Source organism: Rhinolophus hipposideros (genome assembly GCF_964194185.1).
Source record: "Rhinolophus hipposideros genome assembly, chromosome: 4".
Classification (NCBI taxonomy): Eukaryota; Metazoa; Chordata; class Mammalia; order Chiroptera; family Rhinolophidae; genus Rhinolophus; species Rhinolophus hipposideros.
The window spans coordinates 23,389,459-23,414,489 of NC_138050.1; the positions used below are offsets into that span (position 1 = coordinate 23,389,459).

The 25,031-nt window shown below is 36.1% G+C and overlaps 1 protein-coding gene across 1 annotated transcript in view; it reads left to right on the top strand.

The window, feature by feature from the left end:
* SPCS3 (signal peptidase complex subunit 3) overlaps nucleotides 1–20,764 on the top strand; it is an 86,616-nt gene extending 65,852 nt beyond the window's left edge. Inside the window, exons 6-8 of the transcript XR_013993255.1 lie at nucleotides 18,245–18,309; nucleotides 18,420–18,529; nucleotides 20,255–20,764. The gene's annotated coding sequence lies outside the window, so the exon portion shown is untranslated. The remainder of the gene's footprint in view (nucleotides 1–18,244; nucleotides 18,310–18,419; nucleotides 18,530–20,254) is intronic.
* Nucleotides 20,765–25,031: the final 4,267 nt, after the last annotated feature.

Sequence of the window (25,031 nt, forward strand, 5' to 3'; positions counted from 1 at the left end):
AAAATTAATAGCCATTGAGATAATCCCATAAGCATTTAGTAGCATCTTCTTTCTTCAAGTCTTTCAAAAATTTTATGTGTGTGCATGTGTCTATTTTGTGTCTGTGTAACTAAAGAGTGACATTATTTTGAAGTAAGATATTTATTACTTTATTAAAATGAAATATCTGATGCTCCATCAGAATCTGCAATAGAATTCTGTTCTTACTTGGGTTCCTTAACACAAACCAACAAAAACATGGTCTGAATAAAAAATATGAGGTGGCCCTTATTGCTTTGCTTGTTCCTTATCAGATATGTTTCCCTCCCACCATATCATATACCTCATTCGTACACCTCAAATAATTGTTTATAAGATATATGTATACCCGCCCTCCACACACACCATATACAGATGAACATTTATTACTTTATAAATTAGGATTCTGAACCCAATTTTAATGTGAGTAGTATGTGTCTATCGAGGGTTTCTCCATACTACCAAAGAATTCTCCACTATACCAGCTGAGTGTCCTGCCATTCAATTCAATTCTAACACTAGAGATAGTGTCAGATTCCACAGGTTAAGGGCTCAATCCTACAATACTGCCCCTCTCCCCACCTTTACCCCAACTTCAGAGCCAATCAAAAGTCCAGCTTTTTTTCCGTGCTTCTGATTGATTGCCTTTAAACATGATGTTCCCACCACCACCTCCTCGGATTTGTTTAATTTTCTAGAGCAGTTCACAGAACTCAAAGAAACATTTTACTTATTGGATCACCAGTTTAGTATAAAAGTCTATAACCAAGGAACAGCCAGATGGAAGAGACTCATAGGACAAGGTATGAGCAAAGGACGAAGACCTTCCATGTCCTCTCCAGTGCGCCACTTTCCCTGAATTTACACATGTTCACCAACTCAGATGCTCTCAGAGCCTAATCCTTTTGAGTTCTTTTGAAGGCTTCAGTACAAAGGCATGACCGATAAAGTCACTTGCCATTGGCAATTGAACTCAATCTTTAGGCCCTCTCCCCTTCCTGGACACAGAGGTGGAGGAAGCTGGAAGTTTCAACCCTCTGATCACATGGTTGGCTCCACTGCCAGCCCCCATCCTTACCTGCTTTCTCAAAGTCATGCCATTAACACAACAAAAGACACCTTTATTACTCCCATCACCGGAAATTCCAAGGGTTTTAGGAGGTCTGTGCCAGAAACAGGATACAAAAACCTAACATATATATATTTTTTTATTACAAATTGTAATGTTTGACATATATGTGTGCTTGAATATACAACTGGTAGATTGTTTGCAAAGATGAATGTGACAATTTCTCTCATCCCTGGATGAATACCCCTTTGCAATGTAATATTGCCTCTCCTCGGGGTCAAGAAGTAAAATCTGTTTCCCCACCGTTTGAATCTGTGCTGGCGTGTGACTTGCTCTGATCAAGAGAATGAGGCAGATGTGGTTTTGTGTCACTTCCAAGTTTAGACTTCAGGAGACCTTGTAACTTGTATTCTTGCCCTCTTATAATCCTGAGAAAAACCATATGAAGAAGCCTAGATTAGTTTTCTTGAGAGTGAGATACCATGTGGAGTAATAGGCCCAGCTAACAGATACCATCAACCACCAGAAATAAAGGAGGCCATCTTAGACCCAGCTGAGCAGCCAGGTCACAGTAGCTATAAGTGTGAACCGAGCTGAGACCAGCAGAAAAACTGAAAAAAGATATAGTAATGACCAACAAGTACATGAAAAGATGCTCAATATCACAATTATTAGGGAAATAAAAATCAAAACTACAATGAGCTATCACCTCATGCTTGTTAGAATGGGTAGCATCAAAATTATAAGAGATAAGTGTTGGTGAGGATGTGGAAAAAAAGGAACACTTGTGCACTGTCAGTGAAACTGAAAATTGGTACAGCCACTGTAGAAAACAGTATGGAGTTTCCCTAAAAAATTAAAAATATGATTGAGCAATTCCACTTCTGGGAACATATCCAAAGGAAATGAAAACACTATGTTGAAGAGATAGCTATACCCCATGTTCTTAACAGCATTGTTTACAATAGCCAAGACATGAAAACATCTTAAGTGTCCATAGATGTGTAAATGGATAATGAAAATGTTAATACACAATGCAATATTATTTAGCTATAAATAAGGAGGAAGTTCTACCATTCATGACAACTTGAATGGTGGATTTTGAGGGCATTATGCTATATGAAATAAGTTAGAAAGAAAATTACTATATAATCTAAGAGTTCTTATTACAAGAAAAAAATATTTTTTCTTTCTTTTTTTTGTATCTATATGAAATAATGGATGTTAACTAAATGTATGGTGGTAATCATTTCATGATAGATGTAAGTGAAATCACTATGCTGAATACTTTAAATTTATACAATGCTAAATGTCAATTATATCCCAATAAGACTGTAAAAAAAAACCCTGCTTACTGAGCCAGCCCAAATTATTGACCCACATAATGCTGAGCAAATAAAGCAATTCTTGCTCTAAGTCACTTAATTTGTGTTGGTTTATTATGCAGCAATTAATAACTGAGACAATATATGATATGCATGTTCATTTTATATTTTCTTTCTATATAGTTATGTCTACACAGAACATCTTAAAAGAGACACTGGTAATTTTTAGTCAACTTTAAATTTTTTGGACATATCTGATATCAAAAGTATAGGCTTTTTGGTAAATATTTTGTATAGATATATATCTTTGTATATTTTTGTACAGATTTTTCAAATTTGTGCTTATCGAGTTTGACATTTAGTTCAAAGTTAATGGAAACAGTATTGTTTTTATGGGGTTGAATGTGATTTTTAAAGCTGTTGTCTGTAGATATATCAGATTCATGTCTCAAGTTAGTCTACCAGTGGCATTCTTTGCCCTTGTTGCCTACAGTATCTCTTTGCAATGAATGCTACTTTTTGAAAGGAGGGGGAAAATACTTTTTATTATGGATTTGTCAACCAACAGCAATCAACTATTAGCCTTTAATTACCACTTGCAAAAAAATGATTTTTAATTTCCCATTTCTAAAATGTCCTAATGTAATAGACTACTAATGACTTAATTGAAAAAGCAAATATCTTCTGATGTTTGCTCAGACATTAAGTTACATAGGAGTGATTACCAAATGTGTCTGGTTTCCTAGACACCAAATGCTAAATCTATTAGGATTTCCGGCTGTTCTTCTGAATTTTGAATATTGTTCAGTAAATTGAAAAGCCCAATATATAGAGACATTTATGATATTCACCATGTTAAAAATATAGACTTGATAATATAATGGAACAATAATAAAATTTTCATAAAATGTATGCACAGTTTAAATCCGTAATGTCTTTTTACACCAAAAATAATTTTTTTTGCTATAATTACTTAAATAAAAGTATTCCCATATAACTTTTAAATAAAAGTATTCCCATATAACTATTAACGGGAAAGTGTTCCCATTAATAGACGATCAGATTTTTATCTTGTTTGAGGAAATAGACATATTTTTTAAATCCAAAATTAAAGTATTTAACTTCTTGCTTTACTATATAGCCACTTAGATTCGAGAAACCCAACACTGGCAGATATAAGCTTGAAGAAGATTAGACAATTGATTTTATGAACACAGTTAAAGAATAACGTAGCCTAATAGATATTATTTTGTATTTAAAGTAACAAGAATCTGAAAATGCCATACAATGGAAAATGTTTGAATTAAATATTTCTTGGAAACAGCTATGGGGAAGGATCTGTTTAGTTATAACTATGTATTCTCTTAGCAAGTTCCATATGGGAGTAAATTTTTAATCTTGACAGATAATAGAATAGAAAAAATTCCTTTGTAGGTAATGCAAATATTAGACACTTAGGAAAGGGGATACAGGAGTGTTCAGGCTTGAACTTTCTTCATAATACTCCTCCCAACAGACTATTTATATAAATTTCAGGAGATTAAGTCTAAATCTGATGTGCAATCTTGCTTTTCCTTCTCAAAGTTTTGATGGTTATATTTAACAGGCAGATATATATATTTTTAATTTTTATTTTTCAATTACTGTTGCCATACAATATTATATTAGTTTCAGGTGTACAACATAGTAATTAGAAATCTATATAACTTACAAAGTAATCATGCCAGTAAATCTAGTACTTGTATAACACCATACATAGTTTTTACAATATTATTGACTATATTCTCTATGCTATACTTTACATCCCTACTTTGTAGCTACCAATTTGTACTTCTTAACCCCTTGCTGTTTTTCCCCTATCCCCCAACTCCCCTCCCATCTGGCAATCATCAAAATGTTCTCTGTATCTGAGTGTTTCCGTTTTGTTCATTTACTTTGTTATAAAGATTCCACATATAAGTGAAATCATATGGTATTTGTCTTTCTCTGTCAGACTTATGTCACTTAGCATAATAAGCTCTAGGTCCATCCATGTTGTTGCAGATGGCAAGATTTAATTCTTTTTTATGGCTGAATAATATTCCATCCTATATATATATGCTACCTTTTCTTTATCCAATCATCTATAGATGGGCACTTTGGTTCTTCTATAACTTGTATTGTAAATAATGCTGCAATAAACATATTAATGCACATATGTCCTTTTGAAGTAATGTTTTGAATTTCTTCAGATAAATACTCAGAAGTAGAATTACTGGGTTCTTTTTGTCTCTTCTTATAGCCTTTGTTTGAAGTCTATTTGTCTGGTATAAGTATTGCTACCTTGTTTATTTATTTATTTATTTGTAATTTCCATTTTCAGGAAATATCTTTATCCATCTTTTTATTTTCAGTCTCTGTGTGTCTTTTAATCTGAAGTGAATCTCTTGTAGGCAGCATATGTAAGGGTTGTGTTTTCTTATACATTCAGCCACCCTATGTCTTTTGATTGGAACATTTAATCTATTTACATTTAAAGTAATTGTTGATATGTAGTTTTTGCCATTGTATTATTTGTAATTTTGACCTTTTTTTAAAAAATCTTCTTCTTAAAGAAAACCCTTTAACATTTCTTGTAATGTTGGTTTAGTGGTAATGAACTCTTTTATCTTTTTCTTGTCTGGAAAGCTATTTATCTGTTCTTCGATTCCAAATGATAGCTTGGCAGTGTAGAGCAATCTTGGTTGTAAATGCTTACTTTTCATCACTTTGAATATTTCCTGTCACTCTCTGGAAAGGTTGACTATCACTTTATTTTAGTCCCAATTAGTGTGATTCTTCTTCTTCTTTTTTTATTAATAAACATTTATTCACCTTTTAACAATCCTTTTGAAGTCAATCTAATTCCTCTTTTCAACGGTTTTTCTGTGTTCAAGCTGTTATGAAGTTGTGCCTTTGTAACTTGCTTCCCTGAGGTAAGGGAACTGGAGATTTGAAGGAAACTTGTAAAAGAGGAGAGAATTTCTCTTTTATTTCACCTAGAACATGTTCCTTAAAGTGTGTTTCACAGATCTGGACATCTGCATGATTTGGGAGCAGTCCGTACCCCTGCCTTACTGAATTCTGCATAATGACTAGACCCCCCATGTGATTCTTAGACTTGGTCAAATTTGACATGAACTGTCCTATCAGAAAGCACTGTATAAAATATGCCAGCCTTTCATCCCCAGTGGCCCTCAGAATGTTCTCCCCCTCTCTGGGTTACTCTTACAGAAAAAAGAAACAGGCGAGAAGCTCTGAAGATTTGTTTCCAATAGGTATGGCTTTGGGGAAATAGTTTAATTTCCAGGTTTCTGTTTGCTGTTTGTCAAATGATGTTCTAATATTTTGTCACAAATCTCTTGTGGGTTATCATGTTGTCACTCATCTGTTGACATTGAACCCAAATCATTACATAGGAAGAGAAAGTTTCCTTCTTCACACCTGAGACATATTTTTACTTCCCTAGCACATACTTATCCCAGCCTAACACACCAACTAAATTAATTTAATGTATTTCAATTTAAGCTACCATAAACTAGATTGATATGAATACAGTTGCCACTGAAATATATTCTTAGGTAAAACAATCAATCATTAATATATTAGTTGATTTACATATATTTTTTTTCAAAGGAAAAGTTATAGTGAACTGGTATTCATTATAGTTAAAATATATTATGACTTTAATTAGCTTCTAGAATACCACTTGAAATTATAATACACTATAAATTTATTTCTGCTGCAGATATATAAAAGTATACACACAAATTTATTTTTAAAACTCAAAGAAGAATGTTAAAAATAACTAAAATATACTTTGATTTACAATTTATGGCGCTCTACACCCACATGATTTCATTAAAATATGAAGTCTATGAAACTTTCAATTTAAAAATGCTATGCATGATGAACTAGATTTATACATTTTTTTGGAAATCCTTATTTTTAAGCGTCATACAAGTAGTTTCGTTGTCATTTATTACACTGTAGATATGTCTATGTTAATTGTTTCATAATTGTTACTGTATTTTGGTGTTCTAAAGGTTTAGGTTCAGGAAATTGCTGTGTCTCCCTAGAATTCCTTCTTACCACATATGTTAAGTGTAATATGGTCAGCCTGAGTTGACAAAAGGTGTAGACAATGACGCACCATTTTCTGGGCCCAACAACACTTAAGCTGATACTCTTATTTGATATCTCATTTTCAAGCTATATGGAACCTTAGACTTTCACATGTGAGAGCCAGATTAGCACTCAGGTAACATGATTTTAAATATTTTAGTGGCCAAAGGTGATAAAGGATTGAGGCTAAGCATTGTAAAACCGTTAAAAATGGTCCCGGAAATAATGCAAAAGACATTTATTTACTATGAACTATGATTCTTTCAGAGTAAAATAAGAGAAAGCAGAATATCATTTGAACCCTTTTATTTGATTGTGAGACACGTCAGCATTATTTTTTTCATAATCTCTGAGCACACCCATTTTTTCCCCTTCAAATACATGTTGATAGCTAAGAACCTACTGCAAGCAAAAGCTTAGTTGGTCATTATTAAATGTTATTTTTAATGATTGAGTTTTTAATAATCAATAAACCACTGAAATTAAAAAAAAATATTTTTTTCTAATAATATGCCCGTATTAAATGAAGTACATAAAAAGCTTCCCAGGTTTCTTTCTTTTCTTGTCTTTCTAATAAATATTTTTTGCATACCTATTATATGTCACATATTGTGTCAAGCTTTGAAAAGATGAGGACAAATAAAATGCAGTATATGCCACTGAAGATCCTACAGTGCAAAACAATTGAAGGGGGAAAAAAACCTTAGGAACTATGAATTTGTTGTTCAGTTGAAAATAGAACTGGGTTATTAGTGAGAGTATCACATTATATTATAAGAAGTTGAAAGCATAGTGATGAATGTGGAATAATCATGATTCCACACGAAAGAATGTCAAATTTTTATTTTAACGTCAAAATCCAATGAGATTATTTTTTTTTACCCAAGAAATACATATGTTACTAAACACTACACTCTGTGCTAAGTTTCAGGGATATAGGAGGAACAAGACAGACTTGGTTTCTGTTCTTATTGATGTTATATTCTAGTAATAGAGTCAGATTAAAATCAAGAAAATAGAAAAATAAACACAGTAATTACAGTTGGCAATAAGGATGAATACCATCAACAAGGGGCCATAATATTGGAGTCAGTCTAGGAAAGATTCACTGAGGATTTGAAATTTTAGGTGGGTACTTTTTAAAAAATTTTTATTAGTTTCAGGTATACAAAAAACATAATAGTTAGACATTTACACCCCTCACAAAGCGATAATGTCCCTCCCCCAGGTGGTATTTACTCTTAAGTTTCCATTCCCCTCCTACCTGTGGACTAATTTTACATGAGATCAGAAATGTGGTTGGGTCTCACTATTACCAGCTGAACTGACTTTTTAATGAACATAGGAATAATGTTTCTTCTTTTCCTTATCTTACGCTTTGGAGGCAACTCTTTGTTCCTTACCAAACATTCTGTGCATAGATTAATTAATATATATATATAATTATATATAATTTCCTAATATATATATAATTTCCTACTATGAGTGTCAGGGTTCTCATAAAGAGATAGTTCCTTCCTCTCTCATTCCATAACATGTGCGTTATATATCACTATAATCTGTAGGCACTTAAAAATCTAACTTGCACTATATGTGTGTATGTATATGTGTATATATATATATATATGTGTGTGTGTGTGTGTGTATATATATACACACACATATACACACATATATATGTGTATATATATATACACACACATATACACACATATATATGTGTATATATATATACATATATATATATATATGACGTATATACAATTAAGTCTGACAAATAACTTCACAAACTTGTTGCAACTGAATAGTACTACAATCTATGTGGTAGCCCAGGAAATATTATGAAGTATTATCCTTGAATCTTTTTTCTTTATTACCCCTATGTACAGATAATCTAAAATTCTGTTGATTACATCTATCCTTAGCTTATTTTGAATGGGCCTATATAATATTAATATCTCCCTTTATCAATACCTTACTTTAATTGAATCGTTCTCTCTCTCCTAGCTGTTTCCTAAAGGGCTTCTCAGCCAAGACAAATCATTCCTTATACTTCCTCGAGAAATATCTTTCTAAACGTAGATGTGGATATCCTTTACTATATTCATTCTTTCAGTAAGCTCATTGTTTTAAATACATAGTTCAGACTCTCCGTTGGTAACATCCAAGGCTCTCAGCGATATGGGTTCTTGATTTCCACTCCAGCATTGTCACCGTCCCTTCTCCAGCTTTGGTTCCCTCCCCTTACTCTACCTAAAGTTATAGCACACTTTCAACTCTATCGTTCTTACCTTTAAGCCTTCTCTAATCCTGTTACTTTCCTGTGGAATGCTCCACTCCCTGCTCCCATTTACCCATCCTTTTCCCTAGAACTGGAACTAGATAACTTGTTTATCGGAACTACCTATTTGCTGTTAAGTTTACATCCCACTTCTCGGAGGCTTACTTCATCCACACATGGCCTGTCTGAAGATAGGGCTCTGCCTTGTTCATCATTATATCCACAACACTTATTAGAAGGCTTGTTTGGTGAATGATTAGTTAATACTAGAAACCTCACTGCAGATGGATTTAGAATTCCTCCAATACACGTAATCCTGTGAAAACCAAGCAAAGTGTGTGTGTGGGGGGGAGGAGGGAGGCACGGTTGTTGCTGGGGAGGTAAAGTATATACATTCGCAGTGAGGTAAGTGTCCTGACTTTCACACAGTCTGCTTTGCATCGAGATTGCTTGAGGACCTGGGTTGTTCTTGTTATTCTAGCTAACAGCAGTTATTATGTTTGAAGTTCTGTCTCATATTGTTGCACTTTTGTTGATATTTAATAAAAACTCAGAGAACAGCCTGCAAAAGGCAATACTCACTCCTGCTGAGAAAAAAACAAAAAAGAGAAACAAGTGAATCTTCTGCTAAGCAATTTCAAATGTTTCTGCTGGAAACTTAATAGAATAATTTTAACTTCTTGGCACTAGGTTAGGTCAACATTGGTGTGCTTTGTACTAAAGCATTATACTGGAAAATTGGATCCAGAGGTAAAGAGGAGTTTCCTTTTCTCAAAAGTTGTCTAGCCAAGATACACAATCCATGAACAAGAGTAATTTGGTGAGAACACTAGTGAAGTGTATACCTGGATAATGACTTACTTTCCCATGTTCTAAACTACCAAAACTTACTTCCTTTAGGTTCCCATTTATACTTACTATTATTTTTATTTCACATTATTTTCATGTAATTTTAACTGCAAACTGGGCTAATTCATTTTACTGGAAAAAAAATAATCTCATTGGATTTTGACATTAAAATAAAGTTTTGCTATTGTTTTATGTGGAATCATGATCATTCCACATTCATCACTACGTTTTCAATTTCTTATAAATAAATGTGATATTCTCACTAATAAGGCAGTTCCATATTAGAATATTTAAGAATCTAGGAAGCACTATAGGAAGCACTATGAACTTGAATAACCTTTTTCAAAAATGACATTTGATTGTGATGAAATATGGGTGCATTTAAAGCTTCTAGCATCTGAAAAAACATGCTTAATGTCTAGCTTTAAGAAAGTCATGACAAGTGTTTCTTTTTCATACTTACAGATTTCATTCAAGTCAATTGTTTGGTAATAATTGCACAGGCATTATGATAACTTGAGGTATAACTAAGGATAAACATATTCAATATAGATTACTAATTATACTATTAGCAAATTAGGCAAATTGGTATAACGATAATCACTTTCAGATCATTCGATAAGAACTAATTTTCAATAAAGACAAGGATACATTTAAAGAAAAAAAAACGGTACTAAAGAATGAAAGATCGAGGACTTACAGCAAATAGCTTTCAACTGAAATCCAAATATTAGCAACAGACAATTTGAAAGGGATTCATTTGGGTAAACCCCTATAATTTAACATTATTTTTCTTTTGAATATTACCCAACACATGTTAATTTGTGGGGTAGGTAGCCTGGGTTAGAAATCTCTCAGGAATGAGTTTCTTCATGATATTTGTAGTATTTCCTGTTTGAGTCAGAATGGAAATATCCCTACAGGCTCTGCTCTGTTTTAGGGGATTTAGCCCTGTGCTTTCACAACTAAGAGAACAAAGGGATAAAAGAAGCTGAAACAAGGGAAAAGCAGTCAAACCATGATTTTGATATTTCAGAACCTCCTGTTCCATTTAAGCTGAAAGATTTATGGATTATGGTCCTCAACCTGACATTATGTGTAAAACTGTACTTAGATACTTTCTTTGCCTACTAAGGTAACGCATCACTGACTGTATATTCCATTACAAAGTCAAGGTTTACAAGATTTCGATAGAAGCAAATCTGGAGCTTCCTTAGCAGAACAAAGGTGACATAGTGTCACAATTACATGGGCTATAAACCTGTGAAGAGAAGACGAAGGTCAGCGGAGTGTGCCATGAAGAACTGCCGATCAGGAGGTTGGGATCTAGGTATCCACCATAACGTCTTGTACCCCTTGGGTAGGATATTTCACCCCTCAGGGTGTTTCAAATTTTTTTATTTTCTCTTCTCTTCCTTTTTTCCTTTTAATCAGTGGTCCTTTATATTTGTGATCTTAAGCAGAATTTCATTTTCAACAAATATCAATTTATTCTGCTATTCAACAAATATTTATTGAGTACCAGCTATGTGCTGGGCACTGTCCAAAGGGTTGGTGCATGCCACATAAAACAGATCGAAGTAGAGATGGTGTGGTGAAGATTGCTGAGGACTGGGGACGTGTCTACTTGGACTAACCCTGAGCCCAGCACTGACCGAGAACGTTCTCCTCACGGTCCTGGTCTTACTAGAGCACAGCTAGAGATCTCCTTATCTCTTCAACAATCTATCATTCCACAAACAGAGGGTGCACGTTAATTATCCATTGTAGTTACCATCACAAATGTACCCGGAATTGTCACAGTCAGAACCTTGGTGTATAGGATCATCCTATTACAACAGACACTTATTTGCTTTCTACATGGTACCCCACTTTACAAAGAAAGAGTCAAATGAATCACGTTTTTATTTTAAAGAGATTTTTGCCTTTCTTGGTCTCAATATGTTTTTCTTGGTATTGAGGTATTCTTATTTCCCTGGAGAAGGCATCGATGGCCCAAGAGCCACCTTTATTTTGCACAACTGTTAAAAGAACTCAACCATTCATTGCAATTTTATTTGATAAGTAATGGTGCTGTGTCGAGGAGATATTATACATTCTATTTGATAGCTGAGCAAGTTAAGCTGGAACTGAAATATATCCTAATTTCTCACCTTGGCATAAAGAGAAGGAAGGAGAGAGAGGGAGAGAGAGAGAGAGAGAGAGAGAGAGAGAGAGAGAGAGAGAGAGAGAGAGAGACAGAGAGAGACAGAGAGAGAAGACAGGAAGAAAAGAGCAGTTGCCATTCAGGCTTTACATGGAATACTTTTGACAGTTAAAACATACAACTATTTATCCCTGCTGTTAGTCAAAGATAGTTTCCTCTGGTTCTTATTATTTGAATCTACCAAATAATGTACCAGGTATTTTCCTTTCTCTTAAGAAAAAAAAAAAAAGAGAGTCTCTGAAATTACATGAAGTTTAAATGATTTAAGTCCTGGTTAAAAAATTTAGCTTGAAATCTAATGGTTAGCATCACCTTACATTTCAATAATATTTCATTTCCCACACCTGCCTTCTAGTGCCATTTCAATCATGAATAACAATGGGGGAGAAACACGATAAACATTCTGTGTGCAGCAAAGTTCTGAGTAGTTATGAGCCTAGTTGGAAAGGAGAATAATTGTTACTATAGAGCTGAGCCTGGCAGGGAGTCTGGAGTTCAGCCTTGACAATACCCAGCTCCACAATTTGTTTTTCTTTGGGGCTGTCAAGACTTGATCTTTCTAATATTACATTCTGAAAGGCAACTTAATAGGTACTCTATATTTCTGGAGAGCTTTGTAGCCAGAATTATAAAAAATTCTGTGGTTGAAATGGGTTTTCATGAAGGAACAAAATGCAACATAAATTTGGCTGATTTGCATGAAATCTGAATATATACTGACAGTGATTCCTGGATGGAACCTTCTTTATGCTGTAGGAGAAGAAAAGTGCTATTTCTAACAGCTGGAAGGTGGCTCAGGGATTTAAGATACTACTTGGGATTTTGCCACTATGCTTGGCATGAACGTGGGAAAGTGCCGAGTTTTGGTGAATGAGGTAGTCAGAACGAGCACTTTATCGTTGAAGCAGGTGTTGGCTTATGTGATATGAAGTGAGAAGTATAGCGGGACGTCACATCCCTCATTTCCATTATCCTTCACATTATAATCATTCCTCTGAGATAAGATCTTTCATGTGCTCTTATTAAAATGAAAATAGGTTACTTGGGAGGCATATTAATCATCGCTGCCTTGGCAATAATCAGTTCATCAGATAAACCAGGAGAAACTGGGATCTTGGATGAATGATACTCACAGAGGTCAGTTTGGGTTGAGAGAACAAGATGGACCCAGGATGCAGACTAAGTTGGGAAGATCCAGTAGAAATAAGGATGTGAGCCCGGGTGAGGGCCAGCTGGAGGATAGGAGGATGGATTCAGCTCTGATTCAGTCCCTGCTCCCACTGCAATGGTGAGTGTCTAAAACCATCTTACCACCTGAGTGTTTCCATCTCACTAAAAACTCCCCGAATATTAAACACATTCTGTTATCCTTGATTCTTCTTCAAATCACTACTTATATGCGATGTTTATCATAGAGTTGGGGGTGGCAAGTCTTCTTTCGTTACATCCCCAACATTCCTCGCCCCCACCTAATTCTCATTTTATTTTGCAGAAAAAAACAAATCCCTCTCCCCGCCCTTGATTCCAGTGCTACCTTTGCACAGCTGAGGGCTCATGAACAATCTGCTGCCCAAAGGGCTGTCAACCATGGGTTTTGCCTTTAGAGGCACAGAAGGTGGAGGATTTGAAAGTTAATTCTGTTTTCTTTCTCCACACATTTCAGGTAGTTGCTGAGAGGGGTCTAGCAACTTGTACCCCTAAAGGAATATTTCTTCCTCAGCAACCCCAACCAAAGCAGGCAGCAGCTATGGTCAGCTGGGCCCTAAATAATCTCCTCAACCTCTTTGTTACAGAAGAGTGTTCTTTAACATGATTCAGTGCATCAAAAATGAACCACCATGTGTTGTGGAGTGGCTGTGACAAGGGTCTGTGCTAGTAAGTGTTCTCTCAGGTCGAGCCCCTGCCTCTCATGAGCTTCCAGCCAACCCAGAAAGGTGAGGGAGACCTATCAAAACAAGGACACATACTCGTGTTAGCCACAGAAAGTAATGAAGTGTTGAATGCTAAGTGATGAATTATTGACAGACTATGGAGCTATGCTTTCCTAATATCCTGCACTTCTTCATATTCTGTATCACAGTTGTCATCAAAGTAGTTATTTGTGTATTATTTGTTTAATGTCTTGATTTCACCTTATTTTCTTTTGCGTTTCCCTTTGCATGCCCTTGGTGCAAGCTCTTTGCTTGATTTTGTTTACTGGTATGTTCCCAGGGGAGCAGCATGGACCCAGAGAATCAGACAAGAGAGCACTTGCTGTCAGTTATACCAATCACGAGCCATGGCCATTAAGAGAAGGCTTCGCAGAGAAGCTTCAAATTAACAGAAGGAAAGTCCGAAGATGGTTATGGATTAGTCATTCATCCTAATCCTCTGTGTATACCACAAGACTATAAAGACATATTTCTTTATCTGGGAATCCCCAAGCTGTTAGTATCAGGAAGTAGTGGATGCCTCACATCCCGTGTGGGTTGGACAGACTGCCAATATAGCCGGCTTGACCCATTCCTATGTGTGGCCAAGATTGATTTACCACAGAAGCATATCCAGTGTCCATGGGTTTGGCATGATGGCGGCCTGGACTGTCAGGCAGCCCCCAAACCCTGGTTGTCATTGTTATTTCTGTTTTGAAATAACAATGAAGCTCGGTGCAGCACCGTTCCTCCCTGACACCCCTTACTGTCTTCAATGTAATAGTTCTCTGTCTTCCATTCTTGTTTCCAACTCTCCTACGAGTCAAAAGAATTAAAAAAAAGGAAACTGCAGCCAAACTTTCTATGGGATTCAAAACTACATGTGGGATGCAGTATGAGTAGGAAGAGATCTTTCAACTAGAAACAGATTTTTTAAAACTTCTCTGCTGCTTCTGGTGAGGAAAGGCAGGCAGCTGGTAGAAAATTACTGTGCTGTTCTCGATTAACTTTCCCTTGTTCCCCTCAGTGAGAAGAGAATGAGCCATCTCCATCCAACTGTGCTGTGACTAGAGTGCATTAAGATGCACAAATAACAGCCTCGCCTTGGAGTCATTCTTTTCATATGTTTTTGTTCAGACGGCTTCAGTCCAAATAAGACTCTTATTCCTCCTGAGATAATTCCTAACGTCTCTAAATGGGTTTCAAGTATCACACCAAGTCCAACATCAGTAACGAGCACCACATTCCACAAATGGGCCACTTGGTTCTGCCGACACATGTTTTATAACTGTATTTGGTTTCATTTGTAATATTTTTAGGAACGATGGAAAAGGAATGGTTTATTTAGAAGTTGGGGCGGGGGATAAAAACAACCTTAAAATTATGATGTATGGGGGATTAAGATAAACTAAAATAAACACATCACTACTAACAGCACTCTAGAGTTATTTCACCATCCTCCCCATCTTGACGTAGTATGTATATTGCTCCACTCAGATGATTTTGTGCTCCATTTTAAAAATCACTGTTAGAGTCTTTTGAATATTTTCTGTGATGATAGAAATTTATTCTTTGAGGATAGGCTATAATTTACAGAGGGAACTGCCCCAAACACAGAACTAGCCCAATGAATAAGGTGGATGATCATGGCAGGTGGGACCAATTTAGTTTAAAAAATAAAAGGAAATGGAAAAGATTTTCGCCGTATAATTTTTTTACACTATAGCTTCTGTGGGCTAGTATTGTAGCCTTACCAAATGCCTCTTTTAAGAGGTTGACTCTAGATTGGTATATTTTTTCTCTTCTCATACAGATTTTATGGATTGTGGTTTCAGTTCTGCTCCAGTTTGCATGAAATTATGGACCCAAACAATGCAGCTGGAGCTGGGTCTTAAAAGCTTCCTGGAATTCCGGTCCACTTCAAACAAATATTTAATATATCAAGTGAAGATAATTAAATTGTGCTTTTGTTTTGCAGAATACTAAAAGCAAAATAGCCCCTATGTTAATAATAATAATAAAACACATTTAAAATGCTTTTGGAAATGTTAAATTATCTGTAGATGTGCAAACTAGATTCTAAATTCAAACCCAGGTAGTACCTTACATTTTTGGGGTCTCTCCTAGAACATGGGTTCAGTTAAAGTTGCCTTTAAAATCATGGATGGAAAAATAAACACATTGCAAATACTTAGGCAAAGTTTTCCTCTGCAGGACAGAAGAATTGCTCTGCCTCTTGGCCTTAGTCATTGCTTTGTTTTCACTTTTTTTTTTTCCAGGTTCACACTTAAGGCACATTTTAATACTTGTGTGACCACCACCTATTTCCTGTTATTGTGTTTCTTATTATAGTCTGCCCTCCTTAGAACTCTTATCTTTTCATCATCTCCTAGACCTTTTCTTTGAGATGAATTTGCCAGGGGCAGGGAAAGACTGAATGGACTCTGTTCATATCTGAAAGAGAACCACACCATAATCTATTAAAATAAAGGATGAATGTCCAATGTGCTTACCACTTGTTTTGTGGTTTTATTATTGTTTGAACTGCAGGCCAGAATGGAACTTTTTAAAATTTCAAATACTTTCTTTTCTCCAAGTCTTTTTTTTTTTTAAATCTAAGTTTGGACCTTAATGTGTTGACAGGTCTCTTTTACATTATTTTTGGCTAAAGCCAGACACAAAGTGTGTTGAAAAATATTATGAAAGCACCTCTCCTTCTAAGATTTCTAGCCCAATATAGTAGACTCCAGAGGTTTGGATTATTCAGATAAGCCTTAGAAAAACATCCACTGTTTCAGATTATCTGCTTAACCAAATCCCAAAGCTGAACTGCTTGAGGTATTCTTATCTAGAATGAACTAACTGTATATTACTGAGTGACCTGAGAGCATAGCCAAATGAGCTACTACTTATATACGAAGGGAATCTAAACCCCATGATTATGCTTTTAATAACATGGCTAAGGAAAAGTCATGTTCATGTACATTTCTAAGGCCCATATATATTTGGCAAGATGCCTATCTTTGACATAATTAAATATGAAATACTAGAGTGAATTAATTTGGTTATTCCATAATAAAAAGCAAAAGAAAAAGATTTTTATCGAACTCAAGTCATTTTGAGATTAATTATAAAAAAAATTATTTAACTAGTGAAAACTTGGATTCCTATGTTTGGAGGAACAAACAAATTTTAAAGTTTCTCAGTTGATGAATGATGGTAGCAACTAATTCAATAAACACTTTCTGAGAATCTGCTCTGTACGTGGGGCTATGACTGGTACTGATGATAATGGGACAACAAGACAATATTCTGCCCTCCAAGAATCTTGTCTGATCAGAGAGACAGTCAAAGTAAACACACACTGTCAGTGTAACTGTGCTGTGAGCTTTAGCATAATTATGTAGAGGGCTCTGTGGGAACAGAGAGATTGGCACATCTAATGCTGCAGGTGACACCTTAGATAAACCAAACAGCGTTTGCAAGGTGTGCACTAAATCCTGAAGGTAAAGTATGAATTTCCTCCGTGGTGGGAGGTTTGAAGACGTAGCGGCAATGAATTTTAGTAACTATATCATATGCCAGACGGTCAGTCAGAGGACCAGATGTTATCCTTTTATGTATTTTAACATTATCTTTTACCTATCTTCTACTCTTTGTTATCCTAAACATGATAAACTCTCAGGGCCTTGGTTTTTCATGTGCAAAGTTGGGATGATGATAGGCTTTTCTAAAGATTAAGTATATTAATATACATAAAGCACTTAGAACACTGCCCAGAATATTGTACTCTAATATATGTTAACTATTATTAGCTATTATTTTCGTGTTTGTCCATCCTTACTGATAATGCCACATAGCAAAAGGCAGAGTGATTGATCAATTCATTCATTTATGCCCAAATATTTATTAAGCACTTACTATGTGACAAGCATTGTCAATTCAAAAGTGAAAAGATTAAGTACCTGCTCTCATGCTCATGGATCTTCAACGTCCAGTGTTGAGATAAAACAAGTCAATCACCAAACAAATAAAAAAATAATATCAATTCAGAGATCAATAAGCATTGAAAGTGCATGCCAATGCTTGATAGTGTAGCGACATCTCACATATTGTCATCGTAACTTAAATGTTAAAATGAAGTTGGTCCTGTAAAGACCCGAGGAAGGAATAAGCTTGGGACATTCCAGAAATAGTCAGAAGACCACTGGATTTGGAACACAGGAAATGAGATGAAGAAAAATAGGTGAGCCTACAGAGACAGGGAGGGTAAGAATCTCAAATTTCATTCCAAGTGTTATGAGAAACCTTTTTAGAATAAGGCACAATCTGTCAGTCTTTCAAAAACTCCTCCTTCACTTCACTCTCCCACCAAACGTTCTGCTAAGCCTGACTCGCCTGAACTGTCGATGGGTCTTACATGCTCTTTCATTCCTCTTCAAGGACAAAGCCATCCTGTTATCCAGAAACCATGGGGGATTTGGTTCTTACTCTTTCTTCTGAACCTGGTATGCCTTTCTACTTTGGTAATATCATTTAAGTGCATTTCTTCTCATTTATCTTTAATATCACAGCCTTTCCCCACAATAACATATGTAAAATTTGTCTTATGTTCTAGGCACTGAATCAGGATCCATGGTAAAAATGATGAAAAAACAAGATTCTTGCTCAAGAAGCTCATGGCCAAGAGGGGCAAACACATATTAAGGGACATCAAGACATGGAGTGGTGAGGGCAGAGATTGGGATAAGCACAGAGTGCTGAGGCGCTCGTGATGATGTAGGTGACGTTGGATCTGCCAGCAGTTTCTGAGTACGGGCTGGGATTGTGCCTCGTGAAGCTGAAGAATGGAAACACGGACCAGGGAGAGGCAAAAAGTTTTAAAAAGAGGATAGTTTATTAGAGGCAGGAGAAGAGGTTGCAGCTCCTGAGCGGGAAGGGGTCCCAAAGGGGGGTGCCCCATGACTGAGGCAAAAGCTCTTAACTTTTATACCTTCCCTTGCCTGCTTGGGGAAGGGGAGCTGTTTGAAGAAGGGAACTTGTTTGAAGAAGGGAATTGGCAATATATTGACTATGGATATTGGTCTCCTCATATGTAAAATGGGGTAAAAATTCTTATGTCATGGTGAGGTTGTGAGAATTAAATCCGTCCCTCATGGAGTGGATTCATAATTAATCAGTAGCTCATGGGGATGGATATGGTAAGCAGAGCAACTGGCTTATAGAAAGTGACCAACAAATATTAGTCAAGTTCCATCCTTCAGTTGTTTTCAAAATAACGTACTGATTGCTCAGATTCCTCAAAACACTAATATTGCTTCCTATTGTATTACTTACTAAAGAGCCTCTCATTCATTCCTTAAGATCTCTGTACTATATTAACACTCTTGTCCACATTTTGTGTAACCCCCTCAACCAAAATCTACACTTTGACTCCCATCTGAAAGCACCTATACCTTGTATGTCAGCCTTCTCTCAGACTTACAAAGTCTTATTCACCATGTTTGTAAAGTCTTTTTCTTTTTTCAGTATCCTTTATAGGCAGTTTTCTATGATATATGATGAGAAGAGAAATTGTGACTTCTCCCAAAATATAGCTTCTTTAAATCTGACACTTCATAAATCAACTCTGATAAATCTTCTCTTCTCTGAAAAACGAGATTGAGATATATTCATAATTTTTTCTGTTATCAAATTTTGAAGATTAAAATGAATAATACCCCCTAGAGATATTTTTTCTATTTTCGTTTTTCCCATCAAATCTTTGAGGAAATAAAAAATAAAATGCAATAACCTTGAGCCCAAATTTACTGAACACATACCTGTGAAGTGATTGTCACGTTCCCATCCTACATGAAGCTTTGTGGTTGAGAGCTTGGTGTTGAATTTCTTGGTTTTCCAGAAAGCCAGAGGCAGTTAAGGTACAGCTGTAAGTCAGGACCATTCAAGGACCTATAGACTTGCAAACCTGCTAAAATAAGCTAGCTGGCTCTCATATCATAGATTGAAACTAAGATATCAATAAAGTTAATAACACATCCCAAGCTAGGTATTCAATGCTTATTACCTCATTTCACCAGCTGTTTTTCCCTACCCTATTTAGCGTGAGGATTTTTAAAAACACATTTTGTTCCAGACCTTAAAGGATAACTGCTGGCAATAAGTCTCTCATTATAGAGCTCTTTTGTCTCCTGAAGTAGGTGATCCATAAACTAAATCCAGTTTAGTTTTTTTAACTGCAAATGTGAATGGGAGATATTGGAATTTGGATATAAATGCCACACAATCTTTTCCTCTACTTTACTCTCAGAAGGTGAGCTCATATTATACAAGAGGAGAAAACTAAAATTCTGCCAAAGAAACTAGTGAGCTGCGTTTAGCAGTAGCACACATCATATTTTACCCCTCCTTTGGTTCTTTGAGATCTAAAATTTCATTTTTACCTCATTTTAGGGAGCTGTTTTGGATTGAAGTCACATACAAAATGAACTGTCTCTAACATCTACATCAGGAAGTAACTCTAGCTCAAGATAGAGGTCATTGGTGGGGCAACAGACTTTTATTGCCTATTCTGGCTTCTCTTGACTGTCCTGGAGATCATTTGGAAGAGCTACCAGTGGCTTATCCTTTACTAGCTTTAAATATTGAAATAAAAGTTATTGCATATTGATTAGTACTTCCCTTGATGAAGTACACAAGTGTCATGTAAAACATAGTGGACTCTGCTTGTGATAGAATGGATGGGTATTACACTGGGGTGTCTTTGAGCCAAGACCACAATGCTTTGGATTCTAGTTGCTCATGGAAATTTCTAATTGATTACTTTATACCACTTGCCAATTATGGCACTAAGGGACCATCCCTTGGACTAGAACTTAGATTGGCTTATGCATTTCTGATGCTAAAATTTATTTAAACTGTATCATAGCTAAGATTTTACCCATTAAATTTATTTGGAAACCTCATGGGCTATTTTATGGGCAATTATATTAGCATAACATATGAAAATCTAATTCACCATCTTTAAAAATGATCATTTAACTACACCACTTGTAAGGTATTGGAACACAATATTTCAAAAAGGTGTATTTTCCAGGTTTAGAATGCTTAAATATCTTAAGTAAAATTTAAAAAAATATCTGTTGATAGTTATAGTGATTTTAATATTAGTAAAATCTGTAAAGTAGTGCAGTTTATGTAGTTATCAAAATCCTTATTAAAATTATATTTATATCTTACATGGTAATATGTTTAATTCTTCATATTTTGAACGAAAAAATGGACAAATGAGCTTACATTGGCCAAAGATATTAGAAATAAATAATAATATTTGATCTATTTTATTTTGCAAAAGGTTTGATCTACTGGCCATATCTGCCTGAAATTTCAAAGAAATGAATTCAAAACATTTGTATAAAATTAAAAATGCCAATAGAAAAAATTGTACTAAATTAAGATACTAATGTAATTTCTTCTAGAGTTTAACTGAACAAAGAATTTAAAAAAACATGAAATTCTACAAAATATTTTAAAATATCAGATAAGTAGTAATATTATGTATATTTATCAGATTTATGTATAAACTATGATTATGTAAATTGCTGAAATAAATATTGTAGATATTTCAGTACTCAGAGTATTCTGAATATGTTTGTGAACATAGACTATAAGAAAATGTATTTTGTCTGTTTCTGTATTTATTCACTGATTAAATAAAATTTTAAAATATGAATGACACTGAAGAAATACATAGATGTTTAAACCAATGGATTACACACAATTGTTTAAGCTGGGGTCTTTTTTTCACTTTAAAACTAATTTAAAGATTTCCAGTCAAGATAGTGCAGTTGAGAAATGCTGTGTTGCATTCTCTCATGACCACATTAAAATTACAACTGAATTATAGGAAAACCATCATTGAGAATCATCTCAAGTCAAGCTAAACAGAAGTCCTACAACTAGTGCTACACAGAAGATGCCACATTGAAACTGATAGGAGGGTTGGAGATGTGAAACAGGCTACTCCCACACCACTGTGTGGTGGTTAAAAATCAGGAGGGATATCTCAGCTGTGGAGGTACTGCCTGAGGAGCGAGGAGCCCAAGCTCCACACTAAATTCCCCAGCCCAGAGTTCCAGTGCCAAGGAGAGAAGTCTCCACAACTTCTGGCTGTGAAAACCAACAGAGATTGTGGCTGAGTTAGATGAAGGGCTGCTGGACTCCTAGGTGCTCCTCTTAAAGCTCCCACACAGGACTTACTCACTGATGGATTCATTCACTCTGAACTCCAGCATGGGGGCAGCAACTCCAAAGATGCCAGGGACATGTGGGGAGGAACTGAATTGCCTGGCTTCCAGGTGAGGGCTGGAGGGGCAGCTTTCTCCTAGAAAGAAGTGTTTAAAGAAGCCATTTTTCCTTTGTTAAGCCCACCCTGCTCCCAGCATGCAGAAATAGGGGGGCACCATATCTGAGTCTCCATCAACCTGGCTAACACCATTTTCCCTGCCTTGGTGATTCCCTGAGACCATGTCCCTCCCAACATGGGGGCCCACCCAAGCCACTTCCAGTGGCTATTTTATACAAATGGCCTGTCTTTGCTCATGCTACAGACTTTCCTAAAATATCTCAAAAGTTCACAAACCCCAAACAAGCAGCACCTGACTCAGTGTGCCCTGTACCTCTTGCTGAGCAGTTCCAAGTCTGGCACTAGTGGTAGCCAGCCTCAGTTAGAGACTTAGTCTCTCCAGGCACCTCCAAACCCAACGTGGGTGGAAAATATCTGTGTATCAATTTGTGGCTCATGCCAAGTGTGCATTGGCTGGGCACAGGCGGCAGCTGAACTTGGCCAGCAGTGGGTCTCCTCCCAGGAGGCCCTAGGGCCAGAGCCTGCATGCTAGATGGCCAGTTTTGGACCATGCCTGAGCACTACCTGGCCACCTCCACAGACAATACACCCAAAGGGCAGAATGAGCAGGTATCAGAGCCTTGCTGAAGCAAATACTGCTTTGAAGGGTCAGCCCTGCATAACAGAGCCTCTAATGTAGTCACAGCCAGTCCTCACAACCAAGCAGCCTGAGGAACAATCCCTCCCATGGACATGAAAACGAAAATCAAGACTCAACTAAAATGGGAAGGTACACACAAACCACATAAGGGACACACCTGGAGTACCTGGTTCAGGTGACCAGGGAGACTGTGCCACTGGATCCCAAAGGACACCTGCTACATAAAGCCTCTCTTTCAGGGATGGGGAGACATAGCAGCTCTATCCAATACATAAAAACAAACACAGGGATATATACCCAGGAGAGGGATTACTGGGTCATATGGTAATTCTATTCGTAATTTTTTGAGGAACCTCCACATTGCTTTCCACAGCAGCTGCACCAGTCTGCATTTCCACCAACAGTGTTTGAGGGTTCCTTTTTCTCCACAGCCTCTCCAACACTTGTTATTTATCTTGTTCATGATAGCCATTCTAACTGGTGTGAGGTAATATTTTATTGTGTTTTTTATTTGCATTTATCTGATGATTAGTGATGTTGAGCATCTTTTCATATGTCTATTGGCCATCTATATGTCCTCTTTGGAGAAATAAACTTTAAAAACAAACAACAAACAAACAAAAAATACAGGGAGGCAGCTAAAATGGGGAGAAAAAAAACGTGCCGCAAATGAAGGAATAGACTAAAGCTCCAGAAAAAGAACTCAATAAAATGGAGATAAGCAATCTGCCAGATGCAGAGATCAAATCACTGGTAATAAACATGCTCAATGATCTCAGTGAGAACTTCAACAAAGAGAAAAGAAATATAAAAATTGAGATAGAAAACATAAAAAGAGAACCAGTCAGAATCAAGGAATACAATAACTGAAATGAAGAATACATTAGAGAGAATCAACAGTAGATTAGATGAAACAGAGGTTCAAGTCAGTGATTTAGAAGATAAGGTAGCAGAAAACACCAAATCAGAACAGCAGAAAAAAAAAAAAATAGTAAAAGATGATTGTTTAAGAGGTCTCTGGGACAAGATCAAGTGTACCAACACATGCATCATAGGGGTACCAGAAGGAGAATAGAGAGCAAGGAATTGAAATCCTATTTGAAGAAATAATGACCGAAAACTTCCCTAACCTGTCGAAGTAAATAGACATAAAAGCCCAGGAAGTTCAGAGTCCCAAATAAGATGAACCCGAAGAGGTCCACACCAACACACAAAATTAAAATGCCAAAGGTTAAAGACAAACAGAGAATCTTAAAAGCAGCAAGAGAAAAGCAGTTAGTTACCTACAAGGGAGCTTCCATAAGACTTTCAGCTGATTTCTGAACAGAAACTTTGCAGGCCAGAAGGGATTGGCACAAAAATTCAAAGTGATGAAAAGCAAGGACATGCAACCAAGATTATTCTACCCAGCAAAACTATCATTTAGAATCGAAGGACAGATAGATCTTCCCAGATAAGAAAAAGGTAAAGGAGTTCATCACAACAAGAAATGTTAAAAGGACTTCTTCAAGAATGAGAATGAGAATGAGAATGAGAATGAGAATGAGAATGAGAATGGGGGGGGGAGAAGGAGAAGGAGAAGGAAGAGAAGAAGAAGAAGAAGCAGAAGAAGAAGACGAAGAAGAAGAAGGAGAAGGAGAAGGAGAAGGAGAAGGAGAAGGAGAAGGAGAAGGAGAAGAAAGCTCAAAATTATGAATAATAAAATGGCAATAACTACATATCCACCAACAATTACTTTCATTGTAAATGGATTAAATGCTCTAGTCAAAAGATATAGGGTGGCTGAATGGGTAAGAAAACAAGACTCTTATATATGCTGCCTATAAGAGACTCACTTCAGATCTGAAGACAGACTAAAAGTAAAGGGATGGAAAAATATATTTCATAAAAATAGATACAAAAAAAAAACCACCCTGGTGTAGCAATACTTACATCACACAAAATAGAATTTAAGGCAAAGGCTATAACAAGATATAAAGAAGTTCCCAGTAATCCCACTTCTAGGTATTAATCCAAAAAAACCCAAAACACTAATTCAAAGGGACATGTACATCCATATGTTCATTGCAGCATTATTTATAATAGCCAAGATATGGATGCAACCTGGGTGTCCATTAATGGATAAATGGATAAAGAAGAGGTGGTACATATATACAATGCAATATTACTCAGCCATAAAAAAAATAACAACGAAATCTTGCTATTTGCAACAACATGGATGAACC